The 13,338-nt window shown below is 38.2% G+C and overlaps 1 protein-coding gene across 5 annotated transcripts in view; it reads left to right on the forward strand.

Annotated features, from left to right (window-relative positions):
- Positions 1-13,338, forward strand: part of TENM1 (teneurin transmembrane protein 1) — a 3,105,198-nt gene that overhangs the window by 499,297 nt on the left and 2,592,563 nt on the right. The gene's annotated exons all lie outside the window — the stretch shown is intronic.

Below are 13,338 nucleotides of genomic sequence, written 5' to 3' on the forward strand. Positions count from 1 at the left end.
ACTCTCACTGACCCTGTGATCCTGGGAGGGCCACTTAACTTCTCAGTGCTCTAGGCAACTCTCTAAGACTATAAATTATACAGAAGGTGCCAACTTACAATGATAAAGGGTATTTCCCGACACAGAGGAATACCTTATACCAATGAAGTCCTGTGCCTATCCTGTGTTCTTATAATTACCATTGATCTTGTGGATCAGTTTGTCAATAATTCAAGCATCTGTGATTGCCTCCCTGTGAGCCCTCCTTCCACCATCCCTGGTGATGATTATAGCCCCTCAGTATCTTACCATGAGTTGCCATGGCCAAAAGGACCATCATCCCCACCACCAAAAATCAAAAATCCTATCACCCAATGGCCAACTTTCTGGTGATGAGCCTTTCATCTAAGTCATCTCCTCATCAGATGTCAGACACACGGCTCATCTCTAGAGCTGTAGTTAAAGACCTTCCAGCTTGCTGAGACCTCCTAGAACATATGTACCAATGGCAGATCATTTAAGATTCCAGGATTATCATCATTTAAATTGAGATATCTCAGAAAGACTTATTAACTGATTAACCAAGAGCACTTATTGTACTGAGGAAAGTCTCTTCCCCAAAGCAATTGGACTAGACGGTCTAGGAGGTCCCTTCCAGCTCTAAAATTCTGAGATTGCTAAGTGGGGGGGGTCATGTTTTCCATTGGTAATATAAAGAAATCTCTTGTTCATTATCACGATTTTACACTTGTACTTAAACTCTCTTTTCTATGTGGAAAAGAGTTCCTTATTGAGTAACATTCCATAGTATTTGGAATATTTGCAGCAACTCTGGCCCCTTCCCCATCTCCACTTAGAGTCTTCAGCGAGTAAAGGATAAATGCAAAATTTTATCCTTTAGAGTTTGCCAGTATTCTGGTCACCAAAAGTCAGTACTTCTACTTCTATTGGCTCGTCTCCGCTGTTCCCCCATACATCTGTACGGTAGGACTGATGGGAAGGTTTAGAAATTCCCTATATCTTTTGGGAACCATTTTTGTAAGTTGTGATTTAGGGAAGTAGTAGATATCTATACCTTCTAAATAATTAGAAATGTTAACTGTGTGACAATACAACAAGAGATCTTAGGCTTTGGAAGCCTATGAACAGAGAGAGTAATCGAGTGAACATTTTGGCTGCCATTCATTCATTCATTGGATAACCATTTCTTAAGTTCCTTCTGTATGCAAAATAGTGTGTATTTCCCACTGTGCTTCCTTATTAACAGATCTTACAACAGAATATAAGAGATAGAAGTCATTTGAGTGATTATCAAATCATTAGCATTCAAGTCCTTTTAGTAATTGACCTTAGAGGTCACCGCCATTTTTAAGATAAGGAAACTGAGGCCCGGAAAGGGAAAGAACTTGTCCAAGGTTATTAGTGTACTGAATGACAGAACTGGGATCCATCTCTAAACCATTTACTCCTTCCCTCTCTCCTTTCCCACTCCATTTTATAGAGGAGAAAATTGAAACGGAGAGACGTATTCGGCCAAGGATACAGAACTAGTAAGTAGAGAAGCTGCCAAATGAATCTAAGTCTTCCTACTCAAAATTCAACATCCATTCCACTATCCCATGGCACCTTCTGCATCACATAATTCGTCTTGACTTATTGTTCCACTGAAGTATCTGTTTGAGCATTACTCATACACCAAGAGGTTCTCATCATCGGTAGATTTTGTGCTTGCAAATAGTTGCCGTGGATATAAGCAGATTGCTCCTGTGATCATGATTTATATTTGGAGCATACCTACTTAGTTAGCATCTCCATACTTTTCAGCTATTCGTTGGTCAGTGATTCTAGTCCCCATGAGAATGTGGGGACCTTCCCTTGAGAGAGTAAGAGGGAGAGATCTTTAATAACCTTGCCATTCATATCTTCCCTCTGTCTCTTACCAAGCCTGCCGCGCCTTGAATCTTTTGGGAGCAAATACTCTAGGGACCTTCTAGGCATTGACCAATAGAGTATAGAAAGCTAGGCCCTACTCATTCAAAACACAGTTTGGGGCCAGAGAAGAATATTGAATGGGAACTGCCATGTACATAGATTGTTGGGGAAATTCTTGGCTAAAAAATGAACACATAAATCCAGTCTTAGTTGAGACCTATCATGCTCATGGGCTGTCAGGGGAAATTCTGAGCTTGGTACAAACCATGCAAATCTATCAAAAATGACTCCTGTATAATGAGAACAGAATACTTCACCACAGTCCTAAAAATATAAAACACAATTATTCCTGAAAAGCAAATGGCAAGAGATCGCCCATCAGTACTTGTCCTTGGCCTAGCAGGCCCTGCCATGTGATTATCTGAGAAGGGGAAAGAGTGCTTCTTTGCCCACCAAGAAGAATTAAAGGAGCAGAGCCACACATCTGCTGTTTTCCTCAGCTCAAAGGGAAGGGAAGTTGGAGTGACAAAAGAGAGTTCAAATTTCTGCTCTTCTGGACTCTACGTGGAGAAGAGGGAGGGCACAGAACGGCAGGGCCAAGTATTTCTAATCAGGATCAAGTGGAGGAAAAGAAAGAAAACTCAAAAGACATAGGAAGACCTAGAGGGTAAAGTCTATCCCATCCTCACATACTTCTTTTTTTTGTTAATTTTTTTTATTTTCAAAACATATGCATGTATATTTTAACATGTTTAACATATATTGGATTGCTTGCCATCTAGGGGAGGGGGTAGGGGAAGGAGGAGAAAATCTGAAACACACAAGGCTATTCAAGGGTCGATGTTGAAAAGTTATCCATGCATTTGTTTTGAAAATAAAAAGCTTTATAAAAACAAAAACAAAACAAAACATATGCATGGATAATTTTTCAACACTGACCCTTGCAAAATCTCATGTTTCAAATTTTCTCCCCCTTCCCTCTACCTCTTTCCCTAGATGGCAAATATTTGTTAAACATGTGCAATTCTTCTATATGTCTTTCCACAATTATCTTGCTGCACAAGAAAAATCAGATTCAAAAGGAAAAAAATGATAAAGAAAACAAAATGCAAACAAGCAACAAAAGGAAGTGAGGATGCTATGTTGTGATCCACCCTCAGTTCCCACAGTCCCCTCTCTGGGTGTAGATGGCTCTCTTCATCACAAGTCTATTGGAACTGGTCTGAATCATCTCATGGTTGAAGACAGCCACGTCCCTCAGAATTGATCATCATATAATCTTGTTGTTGCCATGTACAATGATGTCCTAGTTCCACTCATTTACCTCAGCATCAGTTCCTGTAAGTCTCTCCAGGCATCTCTGAAATCATCCTGTGGATCATTTCTTACAGAACAATAATATTCCATTACATTCATATACCATAATTTATTCAGCCATTCTCCAATTGATGGGCATCCACTCAATTTCCAGTTTCTTACCACTGGGCTTCCACAAACATTTTTGCCCCACATACTTCATATTGCTTAAGTCAGATCACATGATCCAAAGGCTCACAGATGATCTTAAAAGGCCATAAAGCCTAACCTCCTTTATATTACAGGCAAAAAAAAAACTGGCTCCCAGAAGTGGTGAAGCAATTTCCCCAGTGTCATCCAACTACTAAGTGGCAAATCCAGGATTCAAACTCAGGTTTCCTAACTTGAACCCAGTAGGACTTAATCAGTTCCTCTCTTGAAAGTAAAGCAATATCTTTTCTTCTACATTCCAAATTCAGCCAATAGTAAAGATGTTTTCTCTTTTCTGAGGAAGGGGTCACCCTTATTACTAAAAAGTACACCCCTCCCCTTAACCCATGACCTGGAAGGGACTCCTTGCTTCTTAAGACCTGTTATCTTTTCTGGAGCAGAGGAAGAGAATGAGAGATAAAGTCATATTCTAACTTTTTCTACCTCCCTCCTCCCACAATTCCAGACAGAAGATAGTTTGATGTCCATTGTTAACCATGGTGTTGCTAAGATGGGCTGAGCAGGCAGATTCTTAATGCCCTTTAATTTGTGATAGGGAAATTTTGCTTCAACTGGCAGTATCGAATGTCCTCATCTCATGTCGGGTTTTAAGACATATAATTGATTTTGCTATAACAATATTTGACCTGTCTCTTGCTTGAGATATAGTTGGGAAAAAAAATGAAGATCCCAAAGTTAAATAGAGTGTCTAAGGCCACTAAAGAGAGAAGGATAACAGGTAAAATTGGAAATTAGCTTTACTCTGTCTCTAGTTTTGTGTCATTGGACTATTGTGTGTTCATTTCCTGTGTCCCAGACTGTTCTCTTCTGTTGAGGTATAGATAGAAATCATCCGTTATGTCCATAACAGTGAAATAATCAAGTGGCTTCCCATGATCTTTTGTAGTCTTGTTTCCCAATTTATAGTTTATATTATATAGAGGCTCTCTCTTCATATTTGGCTGGGCAAATCATGAAGAATTCAGGCCATCTAGTTTTATGTATATATGTTAGGGTAATAAGGTTTAGTTTCAAGTCGCAAGAGAAAGGGATGACTGATAAGACTGCCTTGGTCCTCCACTGCTAAGCTTAAAATGTCAATAAAAACAATCAAAGCAGCCTTCTTGGATGTTGGTTTTCCCATCTCTACTGAGCATATGACTATGGACTATGGATGAGAATCACACAGCATGGTGGGATGGAATCAGAATGGATGAATTGTGATTCCCTCACTCTCGAAGGAAATACCCCTGAAAGTGAGATGATAGGCCCATTTGAATACTTGGAGTAGTTTAGTGGGACAAGTACAAGATTTGAAATCAGAAGGCCTGAATTCAAGTCTCAGCTCTGATACTTTCTTACTGTGTGAGGCCGGGGAGCCCAGTTTACTCATATGTCACACTATCTGTGTGCACCATAAGGCATTTGTAAGGATCAAAAGAAATTCAATTCCAGCAAGCATTTCTTACATTCCTTTGATATGCCAAGTGCTGTGCTGTGCCAGAGATATAAAGACAAAATGAACGATTCTTTGCCCTCCAGAAGTTTATGTGCTTCCCTTCCACCTTTCCTAAAGTATCCTCTGAAATGACTTTGGATTTCCTTTGCACATATTTCTCTCTCTGTATGCAATTGTTTCTTATTCCCAAATAGAATAAAAGCTCCTTGAGGGCAGGAACTATTTCATTTGTTATAGTCCTGTACCTGGTACATGTAGGTGTTTAATAAGTGGTATATGTCAATTTTTGCTATTATTATATGATTCCAAATAATTCATTTGACTGACTTTTGTCATTAAATTGATTTGGGGGCCTTTAAGCACAGTAGAATGTAAACTTAGGGCAATTTGTTGCCTGGTAATTGCTTAATAAATGCTTGTTCATTGACTTTCATATACTTATGTGTAATATGTCTCCTCCTCCTCCCTGAAGGTATAGACTGGTTAATTTTTGTCTTTGGGTTTCCAACCCCCAATCCCTGGATTTGCACTTAGTTATTACTTATCGATTGAGTGATACAGTAGGAACCAAAGAGTACTCATTGGTAGAATCTCTGCCCTGCACATAGTAGTGTTTAATGTTTACTGAACTGAGTTGAATGGCTTCATGGGCAGATGTTTTGTTATTCGTCCTTCCCCCACACCCATTGCTTCTATTACTAGAGAGTGCCTGCTAAAGTCTGTCTTCTAAATCTGCATCTCAGTGAACCATTAACCAAATCGGGCATGGGCCGTGATGTACAGACATATTTTTGGTCCTGGTGAGAAGAATGACTTATAAAAGCTAGCCTATTGTGCTCCATGAAGTCAGCGCAGGAGGCCTGCAAAGCCAAATGTTAGAATGAAATTCTATGATTCCCACGTAATTAACTTCGGAACAATAGAGATTTATATTGTCTATGTGGAAAGACCGAAATCTAACAAAGGAAGCAATCAGCGTGAGAGAAAGGACTGAATTGAAGGAGCACAAGAGAACCTAATAATAAAGTGACTGCGCAGCTTGTAATTAAAACGTTTTATAAACACCCCTTTTCATGAAATAATACTATCGATGCAAACAGTGTAATAAAACTATTTTGAAAACACTGGTTTATTTGACAACAGGGCTGTTGGATGGGCCTTAAAAATCGAGAGAAATGTCTCTTTACTGAGGATGACTGAGGCTAAGAGGTCAAGGGCACGAAGCCAATGATCACATAAGACTCTTTGGGTTTACTGGGCTATGGCCTGGTAGGTCTGAGGATGGGAAGCAAAGGATGGAGCAGTATAAGAGACTTAGAGAATCAAAGCGTCTTAAACTTGGGTTGCCATCCCATAGGGGGTCACTAATTGAATGTGGGGAAGGTGAAAATAAAGCAAAAGCTATCAATTATTCTACCAAAATTTAATTCTTTATGTAAGATTTAAAAAAAAAATTCATCTCATTAGTATACAAATTTGTTTTCATCTTTAACAAATGGTCAAATTACAGACATATCAAAGAATTGGTTTAAAATGCATTTCTTTATGTTTTATTATCAGTAAATGTTTGATTTGTATACCTATTTTATATACCTATATACCCAGGGTTATGTAAAAATTTCTCAGGCAAAAAGGGGTCTCTAGTGGAAAAAGTTTTAAAAGCCCTGCTCTGGATAGGAATATCAGAGAATTAGTTCTAGAAGGAACCTTGGAGGCCATCTCTTCCAACCTTACTGGGTTTTTTTTTCCATTTCATTTCATTTTTAATTTTCTTATAGTATTGTTCCAAATACACGCAAAGATGGTTTTTCAACATTCACTTTTGCAAAATCTTATGTTCCAAATTTTTCTCCCTCCTTCCCCCCCTCCCCCCCCTGCAAGTTAGCAAGCAATCCACTATAGGTTAAGCATGCGCAATTCTTCTAAACGTATTTCCATATTCGCCATTCTTTGTTAGAAAAATCAGATGAAAAGGGGAAAAATGAGAAAGGAAAAAAAAAAACACAAGTAAACAACAGCAATACAAAAAAAATTACTTTGATCCACATACAGTCTCCATAGGTTTCTCTGTGGGTGCAGAAGGCGCTTTCCATCTCAAATCTATTGGGATTGCCTTGAATTACCTCATTGTTGAGAAACGCCAACATCATCACATAATTTTGTTATTGTGTACAATCCAAACTTATCATTATACAAATTCTTGAGAAACAGGATCAGGAGATAGCTTACCTGAGGGTTACATAAATGTGGAGCAACTGAGGCAAAGATTCAAACTCACGTTCTCTGATTCTAGCTCGAGAGTTCTTTCAATATTGTCTCTCATCCAGTCTAACTTTCTCATTTTAAAGAAGAGGAAGCTGAGGACTGAGAAGAGAAAATGACTTAGCCAAACTCATAGAGAAGGGAGCCAAGTTAAGAAGGCAAGCCCAGATTCTCTGGCTCCAAAATCCTTCTACCTTTTAATGAGTTTACTTTGCTGTGGGCAGTCAACTTAACTGCTCTTCTCACCCAAGAGTAGCAGAGAGAACTGAAGTTTCAATGCGAGTCTTGGCTGACCCAGCAAATCTTTCCGTGTCTCTTCTGACTCCAGCACTGTGTGTCTCCCCACCCCACCCCCATCATTCATAGTCCTACTTTTTTACCTGTGTCTCTAGCTCACTACTTCCCATTGCTTCGAAAGATGGATCCAATTACCATCTGAGTCTTGTTTGTTCCTTGTGTTCCTCCCACTGGTAATGGATATTGTTCCCTAAAGTGAGATTTTATTTTAAATGTGATATTTAACATTTTAAGTAATGATCTCCAACAATTAGATACTTCATTCACATATCAGTCTTCTGGGCAGCTTGAGGCAGTACAAAATGGTAAAGTCTTTAAATTCTAAGAGTTATTCAGTCTGTGTTCAACTTCAAACCAAGCATCCTTCATTTGCCAAGTCGTTTTATGTTGGTAATGAGGTATTTGCCACTTATTCAAACATCGATTCCATCTCCGGAATTGAGGAAAAAATGGCCCTTTATTTATATAGGTTGTTACTGAGTGCATCCTTAAGTTAGCATGTCAATGTTGAGGAAACAAGGGGAGATTCAACAGTATATTTTTCTCTTTAGGGTTTTTTGAGTTTTGCTGGTTTTTAAAGCTGTGTGAATCATCATCATTCGAGCATCTCTTTCAAACTCATTGACGTGTCTTTCTCAAAGCCTTCTAATCATAATGGAGTGTTCCTCATTTGCTCTTTCAATTCCGTCGCTTTTTTTGATCAGAGTCTTAATTGTGTGCAATTATCTAGCGGTTTTGTCTTGTGGCCTAATATTCAGTAGGGAATAAGATCGTGAAACTCGTTTCCAGTTCTGACCTCCTATGTATAATTAAATGCCTGTTGATTACTCCAACGTATATTTAGGTTTATAAGTGCATAATGTATTTTAAATGCTGTAGCAGTTAAAGCCCTCAGTTTTAATCGTCAATTGGTATTTGACTAACATACAAAGTCCTTGATTAATCTAGAATGAAATGCTAATTCGAAACACTAAGTTTAAAGTGACCAGTTGTTCTTACAGAAAGACTGGAGGTTTTCTATCATACACACCTCAGGTTGTCACACATGGATAATTTTCTCGTTAAAAATCCAATAGCCCTGCCATATTTTGGATGATTTTCCCCATAATATGGTTTTGAATATGACATGTTTCAAATACAAATTAGGCTTTTAATTACCAGATGTATTAGTTATTTGGAAAAGGTGCTTCTCTGAGATTATCTTAAGTCTCCAAATTGGGATGTAGGCCCTCGCTATTGCTTGATAATGTCCTAAAGGGAAGCGTTATTTTACAGGTGGAAATATGGGCTCTAATTGAACTCTGTTCTCTTTTTCCTTCAATAAAACAGTCATTTCTGATGCCCACTGGAGAACTAAGACTATCAATTGTCAAAGTCTGCTTCCCAGTTCAATTACTATAATAGCTTATTTACTGAAAGAAAAAAAAATGATCCAGTGGGACTCAAACTCATCCAATCCTCACCCCAAGCATTGACCTTTTTGGTTACTCTCACCCTGTTGTTTATCCTACCCCAATTTCTCATGAAATATTGGCCATGAGAAGGAACTCACTATTTAGGAGCCAATCCAAAATCTGTAGTCATTTGTGCTCCAATAAGCTGGTTTTAGCACCGGCAGACAGAATTAGTCTTCAGACTAAACACTAGAAGCATACATGAAACAAATGGGGTGGAAAAACAGTTCTAAAGCAACTGGTACTAATTAGCATTTCAATTTCTTAAAAAAAAGATCAAAGCTGAAATTTAAGCAGAGGTATTTATTGGGAAGAGCACCTGGAAGATCATAGACCTTGAACTGCAAAGAACCTTGGAACCCCCAAGTCCAACTCTTCATTTTACAGATGGGGAAACTGAGGCTGAGAGAGTTGAAGTGACTGCCCATGGTCACACAGCTGGTAATTAGTTGAGGCATGATTTGAATTCAGAATTTTCTGACCCCCCAACTCAACACTCTGTCATTGCCTAGTTTTCTTTAAAAAGCTCAAAGATATATTTCTTTTCACCACTAGAATGTTCTTCTCCTTTTGAAATCAGGAGACTTGTAAGGATCACTTTAAACTGTAGTAGGGAAAAATCTATTTTATGACAAGTTGGTAAAAAGTTTTATTCTCTACCTAGCTACAGGCCTACTCAGGGAAAAGCATCAATTGGCTCATAGAGAAGACATGTCTCTGTGGCAAATGGGCCTCTGAATAAGAGTGATTCACAAATATAGGATACAGAATATACATAATCATGCTGAATTTACAGTAGGCAATTTGTTGGCCTTGAGGACAATTTGTTGTATTCAGTAGAGGAAAAAACAGGGATTTTATATTAGTCTCTTATTGGCCTTGGAGGCCTGAGACAGGATGGATTCTGTCCTTACAAGAGAACTGAGGCAATAAAACTAAAACAACAACAACAAAACAAACATGGGGTTAAAAGCAGCTGCCTTTTTGCATTTTAAATGGACTTACTTTAAGAAGGAGTAAAGTAACAGCTGGAGGTACAGAACTTGGACATAAGGCAGGCTTGCTGGCACAAGCTCTTAAAGCAGGTCCAAAAAGAAAGGTAGATAGCTAATCCTCATCTGAGAAATCTGAAGGCAAGTTCTCTTAATAGACAGAGTACCAGGTCAAAATATGGTAGCAGATAGGGAAGTCTGCATTAAGAAGATCAGGAATCAGGTGGCAGGTTCCCCCCAAGAAGGTACAGACATGCGGGATAAAATAGTGGGAAGGCTCTGAAGGAAAAAAAATTTCAAGAAGCCAAGTTCAGTTTCTGTGCTCTATTATTTACTTTCCTAGCTGTGTCTCTTTGGACAAGTCACTTGCTACTTAGGTTTCAGTAAAATCTCAAAGACGCCGGACTAGATAATCTCTATTGAGTCTTTCCAGGTCTAAATCTGTGAACTCCTATCTGGATAGACCTTATGGTGCTGTGACAAGGTAAATCCCCAACTTTAAAAGAACTAGGTTAACTAGAGAACAGGAAAGAGATCATATGACATGTATTTTCATACTTACAGGGTTGCTGGGAGAAAAGTATTTTGCAAACTTTCAAGCACTTCAGAAATGGGAGATGATATTTATTAGCATTATTAGCTCTCCTACTGAAAGCTAATTAGCCATATTAGCTCTTTTTCTCATATATGCTTAATGAATGATTCATGAGTGAGCAAATAGAAAAGGAGGGGGGCTCCCTTTGCCTTTTGACTGATTCAATTTAGACCCATTTGCACACTACCAACTTGTGGGAAACTGAGGTAGAGTACCTGAAGAGGGGTTGTTCCTCTACTTAACCGTGTTTCTAGAAGAAATCTTTTTCTTTCGCCATCTTTTTGCATTTTAACTCTAGAAACATAGTACGTATTTGGTAACTATTTTATTGAAGAGATACTCTTCTTGATTTAAGAGTTGTACCTTCATAACCAATGACGGCTTTAGCTAAACTTAAGACAACTGATTAAAAGGTCAAAATGACTGTCAGCTGCTTGCTTTGTCTATTTGATTAACCTTAGACAAGTTGGTCCACGGTGGGCTTTTATATGTAATCAGAGCAAAGAATGCTTCGGAAGCCTTGCCAACTCACTTTATCTTTCTCATCCCTAGAATACAAAGATTAAATTAGATCTGCTCTGAAATATCTTCCAGTGCTAGAATTCTATAGTTTGCACTGCTCTGTAGGTAGATGAAAGATGATCTGTTGAGTAAAATGTATGGATTGACAGTGGATATCATAATGGGACAACAGACTGTATCAAGTCGTTTTAATTTTGGACAACTATAAATCCCTCATGTAGAGGAAGTCAGATGCACTTAATAGTACTACTATGTTGATTTCTAATAATAGAATGCTTGTTTTTTTTAGTATATGAAATTTTTGTTGAAAAATACAATCTGTTTCTTCCCTTCCCTTTTCCTCCCTTTCTCAGGTAAAAGTATTTGCATTAGTCTTTAGAAGAAAGTAACACGAATGTTTTAAAATTTCTAATATGGTGTTTATGTAATCTTGGTTCTCGACTCGATTCTTTAACTTTGGGAACCTTTCTTAATAATATATTCTATGATTCATTTTTACCCCTACTCATTGTTTCTCCTGGGAACATTAGAATTTGGCTCATGGCTCCCCTAGGGGCATTTGGGCTAACAAGACATTGAGTATAGGACAAATTTTATATAACTCCACCAAAAAAGACAGGATGGGCTCATACCTAACTGCTCAACAATTAATACTTTCCCCCTATTTCTTTTTCTTTGATGTATGTGTATTTAATTAAAATCTTATATTTTATCTCCCTACCATCTCTCACTGAGAAAAAAAGAAAACACCCTTGTGAAAACATACATAATCTTGACAAACGAATTCCTATATTGGCCATGCCCACAACTGTGTATCTCATTTTTCCACCCTTTTTCCAAGGGTATCAATAACCATTCTTTCCATTGGACCCTACTCTTCCTTCAGACCTATAATGCCTGTAATGACTCACAGTACTAGAAGGGATAGGTCTAGATCAAACCTTGATGTATATGGTTCTCTGCTGCTCTGTTGTGCCCATTCTTCCCCTGCTCCCAGGACCTCAGAGATGGTATGACCTGTGAATTTCTATGTACAAGTGAGTTTGAGAGCCATCCTCTTTTCTCTCTGTCTCTTTCTCCCCGTTGCTTTCTCTTTCTCCCTCTCTACCTGGTAGTACCACAATATGTGACATGTATATAGTTCTGCTATGTGGATGTTCATGCCTCCTCCTGCATACTTGGAGCCTGGCCTGTCTGTGCCTGAAATTCCTTAGCATCTTTGTGCTGTACCTGCCTCTTAGATTTGTGGGTAGGAAAATATAGATATGTAGCTGTTTCTCCATCTCTTTATCTCTTCCTTATTGATCTATATCTGTAGCTAACTCCTAGTAAGTCCTGGTCTCCTGTCATGGCCAAGCCCTAGGACCTGCTTGAAGATATGAACTTGGCCATCCTCTTTTTTTTTTAATTAAAGATTTTTATTTTCAAAACATATGCATTACTGTTTGGACACATATACATATATTGTATTTAATTTATACTTTACCTTATTTAACATGTATTGGTCAACCTGCCTTCTGGGTGGGGGGAAGGAGGGGAAAAATTGGAACAAAAGTTTGCCCATTGTCAATGCTGTAAAATTACCCATGCATATATCTGGTAAGTAAAAACTATTAGAAAACATATGCATTGATAATTTTTCAACACTGACCCCTGCAAAACTGTGTGTTCCAAATTTTCCCCCACCCCTCCCTTAGATCTTGGATCAAAACTAAGCATATGGCTGAAACAAGATATAAGACAGTATGAGAAAATGTAATTAAGAAATAGATGGCAAACACGTGCAATTCTTTTATACATATTTCCACGATTATCATGCTGCACAAGAAAAATCAGATCAAAAAGGAAAAAAAAATGAGAAAGAAAACAAAATGCAAGCAAACAACAACAAAAAGGTGAAAATATTATGGTGTGATCCACACTCAATTCCCACAGTCCAGAGAGCTTTTTCTCTCTGGGTGTAAATGACTCTCCATCACAAGACCATAGGAACTGGCCTGAATCATCTCATTGTTGAAAAGAGCCATATCTGTCAGAATTAAATATGTAATCTTGCTGTTACAGTATACAGTGATTTCCTGGTTCTGCTCAATTCACTTAGCATCAGTTCCTGTAAGTCTCTCTGGACCTCTCTGAAATCATCCTCCTGATCGTTTCTTATAGAACAATTATATTCCATGACATTCATATACCATAACTGATTCAGCCATTCTCCAATCATGGGCATCCACTCAGTTTCCAGTTTCTTTAGGCCATTCTCTTGAATAAATTTGATGTGAACTTCCCTCTGTGAGCTTCATTTCTATGGTTAGGATAATGGGGGATTGAGGACCCTGATTA

Source organism: Sminthopsis crassicaudata, chromosome X, assembly GCF_048593235.1.
Source record: "Sminthopsis crassicaudata isolate SCR6 chromosome X, ASM4859323v1, whole genome shotgun sequence".
In the NCBI taxonomy this organism is placed as follows: Eukaryota; Metazoa; Chordata; class Mammalia; order Dasyuromorphia; family Dasyuridae; genus Sminthopsis; species Sminthopsis crassicaudata.